The sequence below is a fragment of the Patagioenas fasciata genome, chromosome 11 (genome assembly GCF_037038585.1).
Source record: "Patagioenas fasciata isolate bPatFas1 chromosome 11, bPatFas1.hap1, whole genome shotgun sequence".
NCBI classification, from domain to species: domain Eukaryota; kingdom Metazoa; phylum Chordata; class Aves; order Columbiformes; family Columbidae; genus Patagioenas; species Patagioenas fasciata.
The window spans coordinates 18,493,395-18,518,084 of record NC_092530.1 but is presented as its reverse complement, the minus strand read 5'-3'; the positions used below and the strand labels follow the sequence as shown (position 1 = coordinate 18,518,084).

The following is a 24,690-nucleotide window of genomic DNA, read 5'->3' as shown; positions in this document are numbered from 1 at the left end:
GCCGAAACTGCCCGCTCCCGGCAGCGAGCCGGCGATGACTTTGTAAAGCTTCCTTCGGGGGCGCGGAGTCGCAGTGGCTGCGCGGAAATTGCGCCGGTGCCGCCGGGGTGCGGGGGAGCCTTGCCCGGCCCATCGGGAGCGGCCGCTGCTGGGTCGGGGCTCGCGGGCACCTCCGCGCTGCTGCTGGGGAGAAGGGAGCGAGTCGTGAGTGCCCCTGCGTGAGCCTGGGGAGTGCGGGGGCACCTTGCTCGCTTACACGGGAGCAGAAGGGTCACTAGGGTTTGGCTCTCTGTTCCTTCTGCTGAACTTCAACTTGTTGCATTCAACTTTGTAAGACTGACCTTGCAAAATGTTGTGTGCTGACAAGTGCAGAGAAAATGCACAAAACCATGCAAGAGTGAGCCTTTTTTTCCTGGACATCTTTGATTCTGCTCCTGCTAGATTTCGACTGTCAGTGCTGTTACAGCAATGATTCCTCAACAGGAGGTCTGGAAACTATTTCCTATGCAGACTTCCAGCAGTTCTGTGATCTTGCTGTGGTGTACTGCTAGAGACTGATATAAATTAGATGACAAAATGACTTGATCTTAAAGTCTAGATTTTTGGGGATGAGAATAAAATGCCAAGTTCTAGGGAGTTTTACAGAGCGCAGCAGAAAAGGGCTTAAAATAAATATCCAAAAACCAGTGGCTGAAGGCTGAAGCCGGACAAATTTAGATTAGAAATGAGGCACTAATTTAAAAATCTGTGTTTATAACTAACCTTTGAAGCAATATAGCTGGTGAATTTCCAGGTTCTCTGTCTTTGCATCAAGGCTGGAGGGTTTACATTTTAGCTGAAGACATAAAGGTTGTCACTGCAGAGATGCTTTCTGAATCTGGGACCTGTCTTATGCCAGATATCCAGCTGAATAATCTTTTGGTTCTTTCTGGCATTGTAGTCCACAAAAAAACGATTTTTTTTTTTTTTTCTTCTGTTGTCCTCTCTTACCTCACTGGGGTTATGTGAGTGCTTTAGTGCTTTTAGCTTTGGTTACTGAGACCTGGGGAGACCTGTCGTGTGCTCCAAGGAGATTTAACCTGTGGGGAAAAATAGTCTATGATGCAAGTTGTATGTTGTAGGAAGTGATGCAGCAGGAATGACCTCAGCCAATGAAGGAGTTTCCCAAAGAGCCAGATGAGCACCATGATGACTCAAACCAAGCTAGTGTTAGCGCCCAGCAACTGAACACGCTGCTTCTCCTGTCCAGAGCACCCATCTTGGCAGGTGGGGCCCATGTCATAGCCTGTTCTTAAGAACGTTTGGTGGAGTGAAGAAAGCCCATGGAATGGGAGAATATTATCTGTCTGTTAAAAGATAGGGGATAGTAGTTAATGAGAATGTATAAATCTGTATATTGGGTATAAAATGTTTTAAGTGTGGAACATAAGTTGTAAGTGTTGGTAAGAAAGGATTTCAGTAATGAGAATTTAATACAGTGGGATGGTTAGAAAATATGTATATGTATTAAAATATGCGGGACTTGAGCATGATGCAAATGGTATGGAGTAAGGGTGGAGACTGTACTGTGTCTGGCTGGGATGGAATTAATTTTCCCCATAGCAGCCCTTATAGTGCCATGCTGTGTATCGGTAGCTAGAAGGGTGTTGATAACACACCAGTGTTTTGGCTAAGGCTGAGCAGTGCTCTCTAGTATTGAGATTGTCTCTCCAACTTTTCCCCACCCTGACCCAGCAGGCTGGGGTTGGGCAAGATCTTGGGAGGGGGCAGAGCCAGGACAGCTGACCCAAACTGACCAAAGGGATATTCCATACCAGATGATGTGTACTCAGCAATAAAAGCTGAGAGAAAGGGGGAGGAGGAAGGGCAGGGGGGCATTTGTTATTGCGATGTTTGTCTTCCAGAGCAACTACTACATGTACTGAAGCCCTGGTTCCCAGGAAGTGGCCCGACATTGCCTGCTGATGGGAAGTAGAGAATAATCTTTTGTTTTTCTTTGCTTCTGCACATGGCCTTTGCTTTTGCTTTATTAAGCTGCCTTTATCTTGACTGATGAGTTTTTCACGTCTTATTTTTCTCCTTTCTCTGTCCTGCTGAGGAGGGGAGCCATAGAGTAGCTTAATGGGCACCTGGTGTCCAGCCAAGGTCAACCCACCACACGTTTGTATTTCCTGGATGTCCTCAGGCAAGTCACACACTACTGAGTGACTTCTGACTTGGTATTTTGGAGTCGTAATGTGTCTTGTCATGAGCTGGACAAACTGTGTTGTAGTTGCTACCTAATGCCATTGAAAAATGCCCTAAAGGAGTGTGATCTAAATTATATTTTCATCATTTCATGTTTAACCAACCTTGTTACTACCGTTTTCTTGGTTTTCTTTGGCTCCCATACAAAGTAAAATGTGACAGATGAATCACAAAGCTCACCTTGTCCACAACGGGTTAGAAAGATGAAAGGAAACATATGTGTATGTTTGTGGATGACGACAGAGTTGCAAATGCATGATGGAGACTGGTATTTGTTGTGCTTCAGATGTTTCTCGGTTTGTTTTAAGGGAACATTGATTATGTGCATCAGCATTCCATATAGTGCTTTAAATACATAATTAGATTTCAATGAAGTTTAATATTTAGGCTTAGAAAACAATACCTGTCTATATGTGTATTGAAAGCAAGTTCCGAGATAAAATACGTGATGAGGTTAACAGGATTTTTTTTTTTTAGAAAGTCAAAGGAGTTAGTTTTACAGCTCAACATGGTTCTTTACTGGCTTGAAGAAAGAAGATGACTCTTTACTGAAGTGCAGAACTTGGATAAAGCTGAAGTAATTCTAATGAGAGCTCTGAGTTAACTTTGGTTGATATTTTAGGAACCAGATCTTGAAAGGTGATAAACATCTTTAATGCCAATGTAGCTTTCCAGATTGTTTAATATTCTTATTAATACAATTGGTATATCATTGTATTTCTGGTTTACATAGCTGCCTGGACATCTGGGTAAACTTGAAGATCAGTATCTGTGTGTCTTTTTATGGGTTTAGGTCTGGGTTATGTGTGGCAATCCTGTAAATATTGGGGAACTGCAAGGTCAACTGTTGTGGGACAGAGCCTTTGCTGGCATAGCTAGGTTTTCTCAAGCCAGTTGATGCTTATTATACCAGCTGCACTTGCGTGCAGTAACTCTTCTGTAATGGAATCACAGTATGCTGGTTTCCCATTTCAGTTAATAACTTCTGAAAATAATGTAAGTGCTTTTTGCTGATTAGGCATACCTGACTGCTTGGAAAAAAATGTGCACACAGGACATGGCAAATCAGCTTCCCTTTCTGTGCTACATATGCAAGAGCACAATAAAATATTAGTTGGGAAGCAAATGAGGTAAGAATTGGGGTGTTTCTCCAGAGAAGCCATCCTGTTGAGATGGTGGACACTGCTGACATTGTGCTCATTCTGACCAGCCAGCCTGGAGGAGATGCCCTTCTGTTGTGCACCCATCCAAATCTGTTCGTAGTCTTAGTTTCAGATCTGTTCTTTTCTCCCTCTGCAGGGATTTGATTTTATGCAGGCAAAGAAAGTAAGACCCTCACCCCTCCCCTTAATGCATTTGGTTCATTCAGGAGACTGTTCATGAAGGGCAGGCAGGTAAGAGGTTCCTGTTGAAATTATATGCTGAAGTATTATGAGAAAGACCTTAACCTAAACATACTGCAGTAAGTGTGCTTTCAACAGCTGCTGTTAAGAGCTCTTTGCTGCATGGGTACCTCTGTCAGTGCTGTTATGATATTGTAATATTTACTGGATCTGCTAAAGCCACTCCTTTTGAGGTCACGATTGTATGAGACTCCGTCTCTTTTGGAAGGTAAGGAATGCATGTTTTGACTTCTAAAAGTTCACAGACTTTGTATTTGTGGAGAAAAACTTAAAAACCTGGTGGAGTCTAGGGCCCCGCCAGTCCAAGGATAAATAGGAACAACTTTTTTTTTCTTGGCATTCTTCAGGCAAAGTACCAGGTAACAGATGAACAAGCCACTTTGCATCTCTGTTTAAGGGTTCCTTCTTGACTCTTTCTGAGGGATTTCAGTCCTTTGCACATGCCCAGAGTGAAAATTGCTCTTTTTTCCAAATTACTTTGTAAAGGGGGTAACTGGACAGAATGTTGGACTAGACTTGGAAGACTATGTTCCTGGTTCTTCTGCTGGCCCACCAGGACGGAACACCATATCTTTGTGCCTCATTTATTCCTATGTAAAATCGGAATAATTGTACTGTCGTTGCCAAGTTTTAGACTTTGCTAATAAATTATCTCTGGGAAAGCTGAATGTGATTAAAATGGTTCATAGGTGATGTTTACCCATTTGTGGTGGTAAAATGACTTGTACCCATGAAATATACACTTAGCATTTTACCTTTTTAACCTCTAGATATAAACTTGGTTTTCCTTCAAAATGAGCACTGAAAAATGTAGTTTTGACTTTTTTTTTTTTCTTTTCTGTATGCAAGTTAGTTGTCCTGACTACTTCAGAAATGAGTCTACCAGATGTGTTCTTCAGTATTCTTCACTCTGAAATCCTCTGGGGTTTCTTTATGCAGATGTGGAGTTACCCAGTTCTTACTGGACACTGCAGGTGCTATGACTAATTCAGCTCACTTCAATATTTACAGGGACAGAAGTCACTAAACTTCAAAGAGTGTGGAATGTCCGTTAGTGTGTGTCTCGCTCTTCCACAACTGGAGTGATGGCTGCTTTGTGCTGTTTCCTTGTAACGTTTTTGTTACTGCCATCATTTTACATGGGGAGGTGAAGCATGGAGAGATGCAATGATGCAGGAAAGGTGGGTGGGCCGTTCTGTGTGTGTAACGTGGTTGCCCATGTTCAGCCTTATTGACTCAACTATCAGACTATCCCTTCAGTGCACCTACTTTAATACACTAGAAGTTTTATAGTAGGCACAACTGTAGAAATCCAGTGTCTGCGTCTGTTCTGACAAAATTGTAAGTGAAGCAGGCAATCAATAGGTGAAGTCCGTAGTATTACATTTCTTTTAGTGTGCCCGTGTGCTTACAGCTATTCCTTAGTAGCTGAGAATTTTACTATAATGCAAAGCAGATGTAGCTACTGTTTTGTGGATTGCTTCTCTGACTCGTTCTTGTCTTTTTAAGGATCGGAGAGCCCTGCACTTGGTAACAGCGTGATTTGGGAACTGCCTCTGCTGGATTTATTGAATTGTGGAGGCGGCGAAAGCCTGAGCTGAGCAAATCCCCCGTCTGCATGTTGGAAACTAATTGTGAATGGTGGCACAAATGCAGCCTGGGTCTGAGCAAAGAGTTGGACAGCTACAGCCAAGGAACCTTATCCAAGAGGGAGGTCAGGGTGAGGCAGAGGACTCTATTCTCTTCTCTTCTCCTCTCCTAGAAGATCTGCATCTGGATTTCATCCACCTTTATCCAGCAATGTGTAAGGATATTTAACTTGCTGTGTTCAATACCAGTGGTAACAACGGTATAGTTAGAACTGCTATAGGTTGGTAGGCAGTGGGCTTGGGCACCAGCTTGATTGCTCTATTGGAATGGGATGTTAGCTGTTGCTTTTAATGGTGGTGTCATAATATTTCAGCAGCAACCCGTAGCTGCCTGGATTTAAGATTCTTTTCTAATCATAGTAACTACTCAGTTTCATAACAGTAGAACCTTAAAAGAGTTTTTATGACTGGAGGCGAGGTTTGTAGGAGTTGGGAGAGAGAGAGAAAGAGGAATTTTAGAGGTGTGTAGTTTTCCTCATCTGTCCCTGCCCCAACATGCATATCCAATATGGTCGGAAGTGCTTATCAATATCTTGCAAACATCCTGTTCACATTGCTGTGATGAAGCTGCAGGTTTCTTTCCATCAGAATTGTCTTGATGTTACCAGCCTGTGGCATCACTCCATGTGTGTCTGTTCCTCAGGTGAGCTCTGCAGCATCTGCTGGCCTTGAAGAGAACTGTGCACAGTGTGAATGTGAGGCAACGCCTTTCTCAAGGCAAAAAACTGCCCCTTCTAATTGTCTGAGGACTCGTGTGCTGTATAAAAACATCGTGAACTCCTAGCCTGAGCGTGGTCGTAGGTAATAACATCGGACTGCTGCCTATAGCCCTCCTTTGGCAGGGAGATTTTGACGAACGTGAACTCTTTGCTCCCTCTTGTGGTAGATGTAGAAATGTGGAACAGGTTTGGGGAAAAGCTGCCTGTATGTAACACAGGGAAGCTGAGTGTCTGCGTTTTCCTTACAATCTTGTGGCAGAATTAAATGGGAGTTTTGACATTACTTCAAATGGCATGAAAGTGAAACGTTTTCTGAGAAGAAAACACAGTCCTGAAGCAAATAGCTTTTTAAAGCAAGGCTAAATGCTATGCTTTCAAACAGCTATGGAATGCAGAATGGTGAAATACAGTTACATACGTGCTCTGTTGATCAATTTTATATATGCACATGAAAGAACAGCTTAGGGCTATTTGCCTAATATTGGTTAAAGTTTTTATGCCACCCCCTGCAGATCTTCATGCCACTTGGTGTATTTTTCATTTACATGTTTTTGAGTCTCCTGCAGGTTTGTTATCCAATAGTAGAAAATACATTCATTTTGTGCCCTGGTAGCTTTCTTGACCTTAGAGTGTACAAAGCATTTAGATAGAAGTTTGAAGATTCTTATCCCATAGGTGGAAATTATGTGCATTATTACTCAAGAAATGAGAAAAGGAACAGCAATAGAGAACAAGACCCCAGATTACTGCAGGTTACTAGATGCTGTGTTTTCCTGGACTTCATAATAACATTTTTGATAATACCTTTTTTTTTTTTCTGGATGTATTTATGTACTTACAGAAGAACTGACTTTTTTTTGTTGTTTGTCTTTCTAGGGAAGCAGTATGCAATGTCCCCCGCGGGGCCAGGAGCCTGGTTTGAAGGGGAATTCACTGGGAGTGCGCAGTAAGCTTCATGTCTTTGCAATGGGCTGCAGCGTTGTTGCATGCATGCGTGTATGTCGGGGTGTCCAGAGCCTCCAGGAGCTCCAGATACTCTGCAGAAATGAACTGGTACAAAGCCTAATCTTGAAGATAGTGAGAGGCAAGTGAGGAATGTCAGACAGGTGAGTAGTTAAGTAGTGGTTGCAACTGATGACTTGTGTTACCGGACTATAATAAAAGAGAGACAGATCTAGCTGATTTATAGAGAAGCTAACACAATATAATTACTGCCTTTTGGGCCCAGTAACAGTTCAAGTGTTAAGCAATGATAATATAGCTGTGTAATTTCTTCACCTGATTAAATCTGCAGTCCTGTTTGTTAGGAAAAGACCCTCTTTGAATTCCCTTAATGTCAGCTGCCTCCTTTGCAGTGTTTAAGTGTGCAGTCCAGAGTGTGAAAACATGTTTGGAGCAGAACAGCTGCCTGTTGGGGAAGTGTTTTGGCCAGATGGACCTGCTTGGCAGCAGTGGACTGTTTTCATTGAACCTTCTGAGTTCTAAACTACTATGGAGTGTTTTGAGGAAGGCATCTTGTTTTGCCTGATGCTAGAACAGGGAAGCCACCTTTTGCGGCTGTCTAAACAGTAGTATCCCAGGCTAATAATATCCTGCACGTTGTATCATGACTTGCGTTTTCTGTTGTCTGTAATTATATCCGTCTAATGCCTGCAGCCTCCAATATCACGAGTAGTCCTATGGGCAATATGAACCATTGGTGTTGGCTAGGTGTAACATGATTTTGAGAAGGTGGTGAAAGATTTTAACATTAATGAAACACGCTGATTTTGATGTAGTTCTCTTGGCGGTTCCAGTTAAAATTGCTTTGCATTTTTCTTTGCTGTGGTTTGAAGAATTTGAGTTTGCCGTGGAGTGAGTGTCTACATGTCTGTGGTTCTACTGCTGGCACAGAAAAGAAAAAATCTAAGGAAATCAATTGTTGCTTTATCTGCATTAGAAGCTGGGCTTTAGTCCTAAGGTGCTCTAAGCAATGCAAGCATTGAGTGACTTTTATTTTCAGGGAGTACAAGCTGTTGTAAATGTGGAACATCCTGAACTGAAATATCTTCATGTTACGTGTCAGTCAAACATGTTATCCAGGGCACACTTAAGTGGGTAGGTGTCTCCTCTCGTTTTCTCAAGGTGTTGCTGTCATGTTGCTGGGGATCTGCAGAGATGCAGAGATAAATATTTCAGTGGTGTAAAGCTTAGCTTAATGATGGAACATGTCTCAATACATGTGTAAGATCTACTGGAGTATTGATTGCTCAAGCAGCGCCCTTAAGCCCTTTCACTGCATGAGCAATAGAGGATGGATGCTTATGCTGAGAAATGGACTACGTGCAGAAGTGATGGATGAAGGCTCTCACAGGGAATTGAAACAGCAAAACACAATGAAAAATGTTCTACTTAGAGCAGCAATGAATCAGGTAAATCAGTTGAAATAGTTAAAACAGTTAATTTCCTACTTAAATAGTTTTCTGTGAAAGACCTGTCTCAAGGGTGCTGGAGCTGCGAGCTGCTGTTTGCCGTTGTGGTGCAGTTGTTCCAGCAATGGTCAGTGTTGGAATGTGCTAACTGGAAGTTGAAACCTATGGGACAAATCTGTTTCTTTCTCTTCATCCTTAAATGGCCTCAATGCTGCTAGCTCCAGGCATTCATACCTCACGAGAAAGGTGCCAAATGGTTACAATAATTGGCCCAGAAAACCCTGAGATTAGAGTAAATAACTGATAGCATGAGTTCTTTTTGTACGCTTTCTGGCTTGGAGCTCTCCGGGATACACATACCTGCACTGCTGTCAGAAACTGCAAGGGGTATGTCTCTTTTTCCTCTTTAAAATGAAAACCCGAGACTCTGGTGGGATCCTCTGAGTCTAGTGTTGGGTCTTTAAAACAGAACCATGAAATAGTGCAGCACTTGTGGCGAGTTATGGGGGTCTGAGAATGCTTTAAAAAATACCTCTGTCTTGACTCTCACTGCCCATTTCATCCTGAACCCTTATATGTACTGCTCTCCTTTCTCGTACAGACAAGAACATGATTTTTGTCCCCAAAGCAGCACTATAAAAGGGGAGGTGGTTATAGAGAAATGAAACAGAGATTTATTTTTACATTAACCTGCAACATAAATATCTTTTATCCTATTAGGCTGTTTCGCAGTCCTCATTAATGGACTAAACTTGCTAGTTTGTCTCTTTATCATGTTGATAGACCTGTTAAATGAAACCCTGAGAGATCAGACAATTTAGTCCCGTGGCCAGTGGCAGCTTTTCACAGCGGTGATTTCTAGCTGGGTTGTATGTGCCAAATGTCCAGGCAGCTTGGGCTTATCAGCATCCATTATACTTTTTGTTGACTCAACCCATTAATAACCTGTCAGATTAGGTAATTAGGCTGTCTCTAGTAGCCAGGGGAAATTGTTTTTCCCTAACTGATGGTATGGGTTGTGCAGTTGTGCAGATAAGCACTCGGTCAGACGTCAGTTCAGGCGATTTTTAACTGGCCTTGCTGATGAATGCAGAAGTAGTGCTGAGACACAAGGGACAGGTAACAGAGAGACAAGCACTAAAAAAACATAACCTGCCCCTTTCAGAACTGCCTCCAAATAAGATACTGATTATGATTTTCATTCTGCAAATCTGCTGCATGTAGGAGCAACCCTGCTAATTTCAATGCTGTGATGGTTTTGTAAACATTGTTCCATTCTTCTGAATTAAAACTCATCCAAACCCGGGGGAATTAAAGAGATTATCTCTAGGAGGTGTCGTTTTACCTCTGTGAGCAAAGCTGACTACTGCTAGTAGTCGCTGCTGCTCTGAGGTTCTCTTTGTGCAGTGACCTTCTCTCTTTGGCACTGATGGAGTCTGTTGTGCTCAGGAAATGCTTCAGCAGTTAGTAGATGCAGGGAAGGTCTGTTTATTCTGTTGAAGCTGGGATCCCAATTCTTAGGTGAATGACACCTGTTTCTAGGAGTCATCAATCTTCAGTGTGAAAAGGCTGAGTGTTGTGGCAGCATCCATCAAACAGATGTGTCACTTCAGTTATGTGAAGACTTTCTGTCAAAATAGACAAGAAAATGAATTTTCCTGAAAAGCCATTTGGGTTCCCCATGATTAAGGGCTTGAGTTCTCAAAGCTTACACTCTTTATTTGAGCCAACTGATAAGATGGGTGCAAGAGTTGCCGGGGCTACTTTATTGTGCAAGATTTGTTATGTGAATGAATTCCTGCACAGAAAGGCATTTTAAGAGAGAATTCAACTATACCTTCCCATCAAAATCATTCTCACTTCTCTGAGTCGGAATTATGTTTGGGAAGGAAGTGAGCAGCACATAAATAGTGATTCCCCAAACCTGATTGTACTGGTGCTGAAAGATTCCCCCAAAGGGCTGTGAGATGGTAGCAGCAACATGTTCTCAGCTGCCCATTTCTATTGCTTCACAGTGATACTGAGCAGATTAGTTGTGCTTGGGTGCAGGGGAGGTCCAGGGGGCAGAGGAGCAGAGTGGCAGAGAGCTGAAACAACCTCTGCACACATAAATACTACAGTGAATGTCTTGAGAGAGATCACTTGCTTCTGGCTGAAACCCACCCTGTGCATGCCTGTCTTCCCCCCCAGGTGAGCGGAGTGAGTGGATCCACCAGCCAGCCTGTCTCTGGCGAGCACTGTGCGTTGAGTCCAGGTGCATGACAGAGATTTGTAGCCAGGGGCCGGCCATCGTTTGCCAGCTTAGTGACTACTGAGATATATGTGGCATAACCCTGACCATCCCAAAGTTAAAAGACTTCCTGACAGGCTAGCCCTGCCCTGGATATGTAGTACAGGAGAAGAACTCCCTCCTACAGTCAGAAGTCCCTGAATACAACAAACTTGGTGCAGGGTAAACCTTCAGGTGCACAAAGTCAAGGACTGGCTTGGAAACTTTTAATTCCAAGGTAATGGCCATAGATCAGCTGCCTATAGTTGTCAAACAGCCATAAAACTGCAGAGCCCTTTCCAAGTGTCCTGCAATGGCAGAAGAGGAAGGAAAGGAATAAATATTGTTGGCCTGAAGAGGTGTGTGATGAATCGGGTCATTTGTTGGCCTGGCAGAGAATGGGTTCCAATAAATCAGAGTCCACTTTTTAAATATGATGGGGCAATTGAAGTTCTTAATTGTTTTAACTTGCAGGCTGGGCACCTTTTCTTCCCATAATATGACCAGTGCTCAGGGAAACTGCAAGAAGGAGGGAGATAAGGAGGCACCATGGAGTGAGAGGGCAAGAGTCACACTGGCTGGAGGGTGGGAGCTGGAGGGATGGAGTGGGATTCTCTGTAAAACCTGCTCTGTGCTCACAGGTGATCGCTCTCTGTAGCTCACTCATGCCATGCCAGTAGTGCGTAAGATCTTAAGTCAGGAACAGGGCTTGGGTGGGAGGACAGGGAACTGCTGGAGAGAGTCCAGCACAGAGCCACAAAGATGACTAAGGGAGGAAAGGCTGAGGAAGCTGGGTCTCTTTAGCTTGGAGGAGACCACGAGGTGACCTTGTTAATATTTATAAATATGTAAAGGGTGAGTATCACGAGGATGGAGCCAGGCTCTTCTCGGTGGCAACCAGTGATAGGACAAGGGGTAATGGGTTCGAACTGGAACACAAAAGGTTCCACTTAAATATGAGAAGAAACTTCTTCACAGTGAGGGTGACAGACACTGGAACAGGCTGCCCAGGGAGGTTGTGGAGTCTCCTTCTCTGGAGACATTCAAGCCCACCTGGACACCTTCCTGTGTAACCTCATCTGGGTGTTCCTGCTCTGGTGGGGGGGATTGGACTGGATGATCTTTCGAGGTCCCTTCCAATCCCTGACATTCTGTGATTCCGTGTGATTCATCGTGGAGTAACCCAGCGCTGCTCTCAGCTTCCTGGTGACAGCAGCAGGCGATGGAGACCTCGGACAGCTCAGGCTCCCGTTCTCTCGCCCGCTCCCGTTCTCTCGCCCGCTCCCGTTCTCTCGCCCGCTCCCGTTCTCTCGCCCGCTCCCGTTCTCTCGCCCGCTCCCGTTCTCTCGCCCGCTCCCGTTCTCTCGCCCGCTCCCGTTCTCTCGCCCGCTCCCGTTCTCTCGCCCGCTCCCGTTCTCTCGCCCGCTCCCGTTCTCTCGCCCGCTCCCGTTCTCTCGCCCGCTCCCGTTCTCTCGCCCGCTCCCGTTCTCTCGCCCGCTCCCGTTCTCTCGCCGCCAGCGCAGCCCCGGGGCGGCCGCGGCACCCGGGCCGGGCGGTGGGGAACGGGGCGGCCTGGCCGCCGGGGGGCACCCGCCACCGCCGCTGAGACAGCCCGGGCCTCCCGTCAGCCCCGTGTTGACTGTAAATGTGTTTCCAGAGCTTTTTGTGCTCTGCATTCAGGTGTGTATTTTGGCAGCGTTTAAAATAATCATCGCTGCTGCTGCTCACCTGCTTTTTGTGATGGCAGGAGTCGCCTCCGAAAATTTTGTTGCTGTTTTCTGCAATATCACAGGAAAGCAGCTGAAATTAGCTTGTTTCAAACATTAGGTATTGGTAGTAACTAAGCAAAAAGAGACAGAGGGCAAGAAGGGAACTTTTGTTTCCTTCCCTGTCTAAACAACTTGTTAGTCTGTATGAACAGTATGTTGTATTTGATTTCTGCAGAAAATCCAAGGAGAAAAAAGGCAAAAAAACCCAGGTCTAGTAGGATCCAGGTGTGAATTTTATATAAAATTTAACAGGATTGTATCAATAGCTCTTATAGAGGTGACACCTCTGAGAGTGAAGCCATTGGGCATCCAACCAAACAGACACAAAGGGTAGGAAACAACTTGTGAATCCCAGAAGCATCTGGCTGTAGGTAGCACAAGAGGCTTTGCATGTGTATCAAATCCATTTTCAGAAATCTCTGTGCATTCCAGGACACTGCTTCTTTTCAAAGGTGACTGAGCAGCAAAACTCTCAGCATCCTTTTGACTTGCTGTAGGAATCCATGATGCGGAAAACTTGTGACCCCAGCAATTTGTGCTTGTGTGATGTAACACTTTCAGCCAGCCTTTGCTCCTCTGCAGAGATTCCATCACTGGTAGCAGAGGCTGCAATGGTTCAGTTCCTAAGCCCTCAGAGTTCGCGTGTCCGTTTTGTAACTTAAACCACCACTGATTCCAGCTTGTGAACATGCTACACTGGGAGCTGCAGTGACCAAACCCTCTAAATCATGATCTGGGTGGAACTGGCTGCAACAGCTGACGAGATAACCTTTCTTGCTGGTTGATACCTGACTTCTTCAGCTGCTGCAACCCAGTGCTTGTGAATCAAATCCCTAAATTTATGTCAGAAAGAAACCTGAGGTTTTAACTTGGTGCCCCTCACTGATGGTTAGAACAAAACAGAAATCTGTTATATTTCTTGTTTGCTCCCCCTGAGCATCTGCTCCTGTCCCATGGAGAGCAGCTTCTCTTGAAAGATTTCTGTATCTGAACTTGCCAATAGAAGCTATTTCTCTCTTTCTGTAGGCAAAACAACATCTTGTTCTGGAGAACAAGATGGCAGAAGAGTTGCTGTCCCCTCACAGTGTTAAATTAACACAAGCAAGTGAACAGTTCCCTTTGTTTTGAACACGTGGGATGGATTTGGTGACCCCAGCAGAAGTTTGTTGCCCTCTCTTTTAATTAGCAGGCTCATTTTCCTTCTGTCATCAGAAATTTGGGCCCTTTAGTCTAAGGGACTCTGCTAAGAGAGTTCTTGGCTACAGCAAAGGTACAGTAAAATGCAATCCAATGCTCTATTGCAATTCTCTTAACCTGCAATTTGCCACTATTGGCACTGAGCTGACTGTCTGCAAGGCAACTGCAAACGGTAATGTGCCCTACCTGCAGGAAACTGGCTCTGGTTTATGAAGGATTGCACCCTTTATGTTTCTCTGGTTTGCTAAAATGAGTCCACACTGCATAGCTAACCCATGCTGTCCTCTGCATCATCAGCCACAGGCCCATAGTCTCCTTGTTTCCGTGTTATCTTTATGACCTATGAATGTGAGGCTGCACAAAAATCACATAAAACAGAGCTAGACTGTCTGATCCAGTAGCAATCCTGCAGCACTGGTTTCAGGTTGGAACCGGACACTTGACTAGAAAGGCATAGAGAAGCGATGAACATGTGGCCCAAGGTGTTCCCATGAGGGGAAATCCCAGAGAGAGTGTCAAGATATCAGTGAATTATTACTACATTATCTCATCTGGGAACTGGGATTCTCTCTGCTCTTGAGTAGATTCTCCTGGGATGTAAGATTCTCCTGGGATGGTCGCAGTCTCAGAGCTGTATGTAAATCTCACTAGAGCTACTGTGTCTCTTTTTTTTGTGTGACATTTCCAGTGCGCATTGTCAGAAACTCCTTTCAGCTGCTGCTCAGCCAGGTGTCTTGAAGAGCTTTGGGAGGACAAGCTACAAAAATTCCAGGGGATCTAAAAAAGAACCTAGAATCTAATTCCTGTGTATTCAAGGCAAAGAAGATGAAAGTGATGGTCACTTTTTACTGCCTGAGTTAGGGTTGTTCAGTCTGGAGAAGGCTCTGGGGAGGCCTTGTAGCAGCCTTCCAGTACCTAAAGGGGACCTACAGGAAAGATGAGGACAAGCTTTTAACAGGGCCTGTTATGATAGAACAATGGGTAATGGTACTAAAAGAGGGGAGACTTCAGACTAGATATAAGGGAGATGAACCACTGGCACAGGTTGCCCAGGGATGTGGTAGATGCTCCATCCCTGGAAACACTCAAGGTCAGGTTGGACAGGGCTTTGAACAATCTAATCTGGTTGAAGATGCAGGGGGGTTGGATGAGATAACCTTTAAAGGTCCTTTCCAACCCAAACCATTCTATGGTTCCTTCCATTGCCTCATCCGGAAGATGGAGCTGGAGGGGGCAGCTAGGACCACAATTTGTCACTATGTTTTCAGGGAGTTCGTTTGCCACAAAGCAACTGTTAGCACAGTTGAAACAGCAACAGAGCTTGGAGAAGATGTCAGAAACAAGAATCATTGGCAGACCAGTAGGTTACCTGCGGACCATGTTTCCTCTTGTCTTTTTACTGAGAGTTTTGTGGTGTGGCAAAAAGCACCACGCTAATGCTTGCAGCTAGGAGCATCCTGCAGCGTCCGATATTGAGTGCCTGAGCATTGATCAACTCTTCTCTCCAGCATACTGTGCCCTTACATGCTGCCCTCCTGAGATTATTGATTAGCCTGGGGTCCAGCTGATCTTGTATTGAGAGCTATTTTTGTGCACAAAACATCAGTTCAGAGAGCCTTCTTTCTCTTTGGGAATAAGAGCCACCTCACTTCCCTGGACACTGGTGTTTGGTGGTGTGTTTGTTTTTGTTCCCTGCCCCCCGCCCCGCCCTGTTTGCAGCAGCCAGGAGCATGCAAAGCTTTGCTGATCTTTTAGTGTATCTGGATGTGTTGGACCCCAGGATGGCCCGGGATGTGTTTATTTAGAGTAGAATTTTAATTTTTTGTTTCTCAAAACCTTCTAAACCAACAATAACTTAATTGTGATTGTATTATGCCCCAGATGTCTCTTTTACTTTCTTCATCCCTGAATGATCTTTTTGAATTGGAATGATTGACACTGTACGTAGCACAGTTGAAGTGGGGCTTCTTTGCTTCTTTAGCCTGCCTTAATCTCTTTTTAGAGATTACTATCCTATACCTGCAAAGTTCTGATACATATTGGAGTCAGCTTGACTTGCTTCTGGTCTAAGCACAGATCTGAAATGTAATATGTATGTAAACATTTTTTGCTTACGACTTTGGGATTTTGGAACCTGTGGCTACTGAAGATACACTGTGTTTCCTATTTTCTGTCCCACAAGCAACAGGTGCAGATTTTTCTGCACTGCACTGAAATGATTCCGCCTTTGTTTATTTCTGACCAGAACGTCAACATAATTAATAGAGATCATGCCCAGAAAATGTTACTTGTGTTTGGTATATTGGGACAGGAATTTATAAATTGTGTCAATACTCACAGAAGTTGTGATTCAGCAAGGGTCCTCCAGTGAAGACAACAGGCTTTGGACTATGCCAGTGTATTTGATTATTTACATGCTGACACGAGCGCTCTGATCTAGGTTGTTTCCAGTCAACAGCAATTACAGCAACATTCTCGCCTCTTACCAGTTTGCTACAGATGCCCCAAAACGCATCATTCTAAGACATCACAGATTCAGGTATGTCAGTTGCTGTGTGAAGCTTGTAGTGCAGTTCAGTTTCTGCAGAGCTGAAAGAACATCTATAAAATGTCAACAGGAAAAATTTATCCTTGTCTTGCATGACCTCTTGCTTAGTTATAACATTTCACATGTAATTCTACGTGTGCCTCTGTAGCTTAGTTTTACACTTTTCATATCCCATCAGAGACTCACACACATGCTGTTTTAGAAGCATATAATTAACCATAATGGGAAAGGACCTCTCTCTTCATTTAGAGGGAGATGTGTTATACTAGTCTGTTTATATTAAATTAAATGACATTATTACTCTCTCTTCTCTATTGATTACCTTCTCGAGTGTGTCTAAAGTGAGCAATTGCCATGATCTTCCAACTCAGTGACATCGGAAAAGAGGGAATTCTAACAGCTTTATTGCAGGCTCTTTTGCTTAAATATAGTTATGGAATTTTGTGGCTTACCCATTATTTCACACTCCCCACTTAAGTTCATCTATCTCTATGTAACTATGCCTGCTTGCATTGTGTATGATGATAATACTATGTAATGTGGTTTTCTTCACTGTAAGCACAAAATGTGCAGCTGACAAAGGAATTGGTCAGACTTGTGCAAGAAGAACAGACCATTTCTGGATTATTACAGCTTCCAAGAGCTTCACTGCAAGTATGTTATGATTTTTTCAAGATTTCTCTACCTGCATGGTGAAACAGATCTTGAGAAAGCTTCTTAATGACTCTAAATAGCATTACACCTTGCAAATCTCTATCCAAGTATCATGTTATTCAAAAGTCTTTTTAAGCTTATGGAAAGTGAAACAACAGCAATGCCAAGTGTATACGTAGATCTTGTTTTACTGTTTTTTATCTCAAGCTCTGAACATTAATGTAGTTCTTAAAATCTGGAAAAGCACGACAAAGAATTTTACATTCTGCTTTTTTGGTGGGTTGAAATGTCCCTCTTTATTAACAAAAAGGAGTTTATTTAACCCAGCTTTAGCTCTGGTAAGTTGGTTATACTTCAGTAAACCGTCTAATATCATGTCCTTGGTGGTGCAGTTTCCTGCAGTGTTGCTGTTGGCTTGGTCAGAGGCTGGGGGATGGAGGGAGGCCCTTTGCGGCAGTCACTGATCTCTGGGCATTCATCTAACAGAGAGCCGTTAGAACACGTTGCACGGGACGCGTGCATGGGTACCCTCCGTCACTAAGGGGAGCTATTTTGTAATGGAAGCGAGTTATGAAAAGGAAAGAAATTGAGCTAACATTGCTGAGAGAAAAACTGACTATGATTTAAATTTTATTTTTTTGGAACTCTATCTTACATTGAGGTCCCTTCTGTATCAGGAAGCCGGCAACCCCTTTACCCAGCAGAAAGGCAATGAGCTCAGAGGGGCTGCACCTAGTTTGTCGAAGGCCACCATTGATTTCACAGGACTTTGGAAAAGGCTTCTGACTCATTTCCCTTGTGAACAGCAGCATGAGTTCCTACCTGAATTTTTTCTTTGCACCTTGTGTAGATGTTTATACCTGTGAACAGGGAGTGCTGAGTTGCCAACAAGAAAAAAGGAGAATTTGTATTTGGAGGAATTTCCTGGTCGCTTTGTCCAGGCAGAAATGAAGACATGAAGGCTGTGGAAAAGGAGAATCGGTCCTAGACATTGTCTTAAGCTTCACGAAAATGATCAGACAGAACCCCTCCCTGTCACAGAGCACTGCTGGCATGTCATTGGTTTGTTGTCTGTATTCATCAACTAAAGGGTTTGCCCTAGGCAGCCAAGTAGCACAGGAGGGATATATGGGCCTCAGTCCCTTTGCTAGTTCCCCACCTTGTCACCCTGGGAATTCTATGACATGTCATTTTGTGTCAGCATTTTTTCTCCTTTGAGAGCACTGAGGCAAATAATTAATTTACCTTGTTTTAGAAAATGTCATTTTGCTATCTTGATAAATCAGCCTGACTGCTGTATCCCTCTGAACCGTTCAGGCTGCTTCACTCATAGCACCCATGTGCCTTCTGGACTTGAATTTTTTATTATTATTTGTCTGAATGTCTTGTATTATCTTGTATTTATTTTACCCCTTTGCCTTTCTTCTGGTTTGTTCACAGCTGATAACATCTATCTTGCCAGTCATCACTGCCTGATACCTCAGTTTCCATATGGCTTTAGAGCTCTTGATAGCTTTGGAACAGTCTGTATTGTCTTTCTTCCATGCCCAAGGAAAGCTCACTTAGTGAATTGTGTCCTTACCACTGAGCCCAGAAGGGTCCTTGCACATAGTTGCATGCCACAGAAGGTGCAAACCACTTGTCTCTGCACTGAGAGTCTCATGCCGTTCTTGCTTCCATCTGGTTTGGTTAGTTCTCAGTGGCTTGGAAAACTGTTTTCAGCTCAGCAGTATGAAGAACTTGCATCTCACAAGATCATGATCTCTTGTTCAGAATGGCCTGCTGACCCCCTAGCATTGCAAAAATGCAATGTCCAAGTCTGGACATTACTTAGAAAGAAAAAAGCTAAGTTTTCACATGAAGATCCATGAAAACTTTGTACATTTGCTGCTCTCCTACAGCTTTGCTCATCGACTTGGAAGGAAGTTTAGCAGGCAGTACCACTAAAACAGAAGCCTCCACTGATGGAAGATGACACACAGGAGATGAGGAAGAGGAGAAAAAGGAGCAGACTGAGGAAGAAGTAAGTAGCAGATGTGGAAGTCAGAGGGAAGTTTATCTATAGACAGCTTGTAACGTCATTGAAAGGGTGGGAGGATGAATGGGGTTAGGAACTAGTCTCAGGGTGAATCACTGGGTGAAAAAGAAGGCCTAGGTCCTGTGAATTTAAAGCATGAGGACTTTGGTAAATGCATGACTGTTATTTGCGCTGTGCCTATTCCCTGTGCCCGTGGAATCATATCTGATGACCTTACTGATCCACTCAATTTGGAATGGGTTTTGACCCTGCTAGTCCTCTGGACAAGGTTAGAGAACAGTGGTACTTCTTCTGCAGGAAGATATTCAAAATACACACTTAATCCTGCAGGACCTTTTTAAGAAGGCAGGATAGCAGCCAAACTCTTGAGCTGGCAGAAACTTTGCCGAGTTTGATTCTCTTTCCTCCACCCCCCTTATGAACTGAACATGTCTGATCTGGAGTCACTCAGAGATAATAAGCATGGAATCTTATGAAAAATTTCAGAAGCCACATTTCAAAGTAGATCTTCATCTTACTAAGCCTGTAAAAGACGAAAGTGTGAGTAAAGGATTGAGAAGACAGAGTGAAGGTAACTATATTCAGGGAAGTGATGGCAGGTGAGGGTTATGTGGGAGGAAGAGAAGGAATTCATATTTAAGGATCTCTCTGGCACTTCATGGCCTGATCTATGGTGGGTCTAAGTTTAAAGAATAAAATTAAGATCTGAGGAGAGGGGAAGCAGATACAGGAAACGTAGTGCACAGAGAATGTGCTACCCTGGAGCAGGGAGCTGCAGTGCAGCCAGCAGCTGACAGCTTCAAGCAAGCCAGCTAGAGGGATCTGAGTGAACTATCCCCAGAGCAGTAACTCATTAGTGTCACTAGAAAGACACAACTATGTAAGTCTGTCTTTCAGGAGAAAGAGATGTTATCTTCCAGCAATGAAGGGTTGTGCTGAAGAAGAATTTCTGTTTTGAAAGAACTGCTACTGACTGAAATTAGCTGCTCTCCAGACTTGGCAATAACAGGCATCTTCTGAGGGCTTGACTATTTATACATGTGAGGCAGCCTGTGAGCACGGGGCCAGCATCAGGCTGATTCTCCTGTTAGCCCGCAGTAAACACACGAGTTCTCCCTTGTCACATTCATGCACAGAGAATTGTAGACTCTGGGGCTGTTCTGTCCCTAGACAGTGGAGATGCAGAAATCTGTAAAGAGTGCAAGGGGCTGGATCTGTGGCTAATGATCCTGGCATAACAATAAGGTGCTTGGATGGGAGGTACGGACAAAAGAAGGTGGGATTGCTCGTATTGCTTCGTCAGCTGCAGTAGTTTTGATTCTATGTTTTAAAGGACAAGCTGTTTTCTAGTTCTTCTTTTCTAAGCATTTCTCTCCCTGAAGAATCACTGTGAACAGCTTAGATGAGAGTACCTTTCTCACAACCTTACTTTTTTGAGGAAAACCAGGGTGTTTTGTACTGTTAACCCAAGGTAAAATTTTAGCAAGAAATAAGGTGTTGCAGTTTTCATGTGAACTGGTGGTCTGGGTACATCCTTAGTCCTGCCACAGTCTTTAACCTGACTACCCTAGCTGCAGACTGTACTAGCAGTCTTGAACAAAGAACTTATCTGCAGTGTAACACAGTAGCTAAAGATTTTGACACAATGTGTGAAGAAGGCAGCCACCTGTCAGAGGTCTCTTTTGCCTTCCTCTGTTTTCCTACTTTGTCTCCTGAGGCCCTCCAGCTGCTGGGCCGGTAGCGGTTACAGTGCTTGCACACTCAAGGGCAAGACAAGATCCATCTGTCTGCTACATAAAGATGTGCTCTTACACAAGACAATTCTGAGCATGTAACATTTTCCAGCTATTTTCTGACACTATGCTTGGGTGTCTTTTGGCGGGTATGGAATGGGCTGAAAATTACATACAAAATTTAGTGGAAACTTCCATTCTCATGGTGTATTTTTCATTAAAACTCGTGATTTTGAAGGAAAAAATAGTGAGAACAATGCAAATTCTTTGTACTCCACACCACAAATCAAGCACAGACTGGTAAGAAAGAGGCAATATAGAAGATTCCTACTTATCTGAAATTTCTGAATCTTAGTCAGATAGACTGAAATATCCAGCATAGTAAACTTTACCTTTAAATTTCTATGTGAGCAAATAAGGACTTGTTTGTGCAGAGTGAAATATAGTGCCTGACTGCAACTGTGACCAGACAAAAGACCTGAATTCATGAGATGATCACTCAGCTGTTCCTGACTAGCCAAATCCACAGTGTCATACGCTCAGAATGTATGTGAGTATCTCAGCTTTCAGCATGCTAAGAATTAGGCCAATATTTGCTTGTTCTTCTGTATATAAGCACTTGGCACTGAATACATTGCAGTACTGCGAGCTATCCAGTGTAATGGGATTTCCATTTTTTTTTTTAATGTAGACTTCAGAAGTGCAATGTTTAGCTAGTACCTCAGATGGATCTGACTGTTTCCCAAAGTTAAGGGCCTGAGGCTGAGCAAACAGATCATTCTTAGAAGCTGTAGCATTGCACAGGGACAACATAGCTCCAAAAGCAGTAACAGAAATACACGAGTGGTACTGAAATGAGGTGTGAAGGAACTGGAAAATAAAATAAAAACCCAATGTGCAAGTTCAGACCATTTGCCTCTGATGCTGCATCAGGAGTGTTTATAGCAGGGCTGTGTTTGATGATCAGTGACAATGAGACACAGTATGACAGGAAAATTAGGAGCCATGAGCAGAGTGGATGCACAGCCACTTGTGCTCATCAGGCTGGTCCCTCTAAGTTACTGTTGGTGCTGTTAGTGTTGTCTTCAATCTCACTCCGCCTCTGTGTGGAGAGATGGGTGTTTTGCCCAGTGTGGACTGGTAGCGTACACAGGCCAAGTTTGTCCATGGGGTAAAGTGAGAAATTTGCTAATCAAAGTTGACTAAAATACTTGAAAAGCTACGCAAACATTCTGAATAGGTTCAGCCATTTGTTGTCATGACAACTTCTGTTGACTGGCCTTATTGCAATGTCCTTCCTAACTGGACAGTTGTAAAAAAAATATTCCGTGGTGGTGAGTTATGACTCCTTTTGGGTGAGTTGGGGTTTCAAGGATGATTTCTGTTCCAGCTGCAAACATTTCAGCACAAGAACACACACACAGAACTTTCTCTTCTAACTGCTCATTTTGGAATAACGTGGCTTGCTTTGCATTTATGAAGGCTTTCTAATCTCACATAAGCTGTCTTATTTATGGGCAAGCTGTGCTCCATGGATCTTCATCTTTCCTCAATCAATATGAGCAATGAGTGGATTTGGACTAAATGACTTGCTATGGAATCTTTTTCTGCTTGTTAATAATGGTCTATCAATCATTGCTAAACAAAAGCTTATGAGAAAGCTGACTACCTTAATGTGAGTGTGAAGTTGGGCAGCTCTTTATTACCTGGGTTATGTATGTCACAGCAATTTGTTGAGTTATTCAACTGGAGTGAAGAATTTTATGTTGAGCATCAGGATAGAAATATTAGAGCCAGGGTGTGGAGGAGGAGGATACAGTTAAGTGTAATGACAGTATACAGGTCATTAATTTGATGTTATTTACCACAAAACCACTGGAAATAATCTTTATTTATATGAGAGGGGTTTGTTTTGTTTTGGTTTTGGCTGTTTGTTTTTTGTTGGAGACAGGTGTTTTATTGAAAAGTCAGAATTTGTAAACAAACATTCAAAGGTGACTTTGTGGAGACAAATAAGATCTGTTCTGTGATTAAACTATAAGGTGGGAGACTTTTTTGAATATAGAATTTTCATGATAAAGAACTGCTAAGTATGACATGAACAATATCTGATGTGACCTTTCCTGTATCTCTTCACTGACTCTATCATAGAAATGCAAGCAGCTGTAGTCAAAATAGAGTACGTGAGAAAACCAAAGGTTGGAAATGACTATTTTTTTCTGTACTGGAACGCGGCTGATGTTGTCTCAAGATGGAGTGAGCTAAAGGTCACAGCAGAAGCAGAGGGACTAGATGGAAAGTGGACTAATTTCTACTCAGTTGAAATAATAATGTAGTTATAGGAAACAGGGATTATTCGCAAAGGAGGACCAAAAGAGGAGACAACGGAAGCGTCAGGATGTTATCACTGGAGATGGGAGTCTGGGAGATGAGATGAGAGTAGGAAGACGAAGATGATTAGGGGCCTAGAGCATCTTTCTTATGAGGAGAGACTGAGAGAGCTGGATCTGTTCAGCCTGGAGAAGCTGAGAGGGGATCTTATCAATGTTTATAAAGGTCTCAAGGGTGGATGTCAAGAGGATGGACCAGACTCTTTTCAGTGGTGCCCAACAACAGGATGAAGGTCAACGGGCACAGACTGAAGCACAGGAGGTTCCATCTAAATATGAGAAGAAACTTCTTTACTTTGAGGTGCCAGAGCCCAGGAACAGGCTGCCCAGAGAGGTTGTGAAGTCTCCTTCTCTGGAGACATTCAAGACCTGCCTGGACACATTCCTGGGCGATCTGTTCTAAGTGTAGCTGCTTTAGCAGGTGGCTTGGACTAAATGATCTCCAGAGGTCCTTTCCAACTCCACCCATTCTGTGATTCTGTGAGTAGGAATAGCCTTTCTGGAGGTAACTGCTGAGGTAACTTTGTTTCCCTTTTTATTGACTGGTCATCCTTCTCATGGAAAAGCCTCTAGAAGGTGTAAGATGATACTGAAAGCAGCATCTCAAAAGAAGGTAACAAAGAGGAATATAAGCAGGGAGTGGGTCCACTAGATTCATTGTCACTGCCATCCTCTGTGGTTTTAGACCATATTATGACAGGACTCAGGAATGGAGGGATGCCTGACACCTGCAGTGCTTCCCTTCTCCTTGGCTCAGTCTATCGCAAGTAGTCAGGAGCACTTGTCTCTCTCATTCCACCAGCTGCCCACTGGGTTGATTAAATCAATCATATTTGAATGGAGGGCTGAACTACCAAGGACCTGAAGATAAAGCCCGTAGCTCTAGGTCTCACCTAGATTTTTTGCAGTTCTTGATGCTCAGCATTTACCTGAGGATGGAACAATAAGATCTATAGTTAAATCAAAGAATGGTGCAAGCCGTGTCCTGGTGCAAGCCCTTTGTCCATGGCTGTCCTTGCTTGGCTGAAGGCAGACTAAGCCTTATGTTATACTACTATGTCCATCTTGACTATGGTCTTATCACTCTGAATGTCAGTCCAAACTGAATAATGGCGGATGTTTGAAGCTTTTATTTTATTGAGACCTGGGATTTTTTTTTTTAATTATCTCTTGAGTTTTCTGAATTTTCCTTCCCAGGGGACTACTTCTAAGAATATTTAGAGTTTCTTAATCCAGGAAGAAATTCACACAAATATGGGTAGTCTTGGTACAAAGAGGGAAGAAGTGGAAGTCATAATATAGTTTCCCATAAACTGGAGAGAATTCTTAAGATTATATCTGGATTTGGGGGGTGTTTTTGCTATGAGTCCCAAATTGTTGACTACCTCTGCCAGGCTGTATATCTCTTGAAGATTAACCCAAATATAAAGTAAGCATTTATGTTTGTTTATTATATATTTTGATGCTCAATTTAAACAGATAAAATTGTGATCTAAACATTAAATTAAAACCTCAGCATGAATTGAATTCTGTATATCTCCGTGTGATTGCTTTTATATTATATGGTTTACATGAATGCTGTTATTTATCTTGAAAGCAGGTTGACATACATATTAATGAGACCAGGTGTTAACTTCATGTTGTTTCTTTCCAACTAAGAAAA

The 24,690-nt window shown here is 43.3% G+C and overlaps 1 long non-coding RNA gene across 1 annotated transcript in view; it reads left to right on the top strand.

The window, feature by feature from the left end:
• Positions 1-4,708: 4,708 nt before the first annotated feature.
• LOC139828896 (uncharacterized) overlaps positions 4,709-24,690 on the top strand; it is a 68,166-nt gene continuing 48,184 nt past the window's right edge. The window contains exons 1-5 of the long non-coding RNA XR_011740953.1: positions 4,709-4,831; positions 5,160-5,454; positions 5,943-6,100; positions 6,895-7,124; positions 18,768-18,889. This is a non-coding gene — a long non-coding RNA (uncharacterized lncRNA). The remainder of the gene's footprint in view (positions 4,832-5,159; positions 5,455-5,942; positions 6,101-6,894; positions 7,125-18,767; positions 18,890-24,690) is intronic.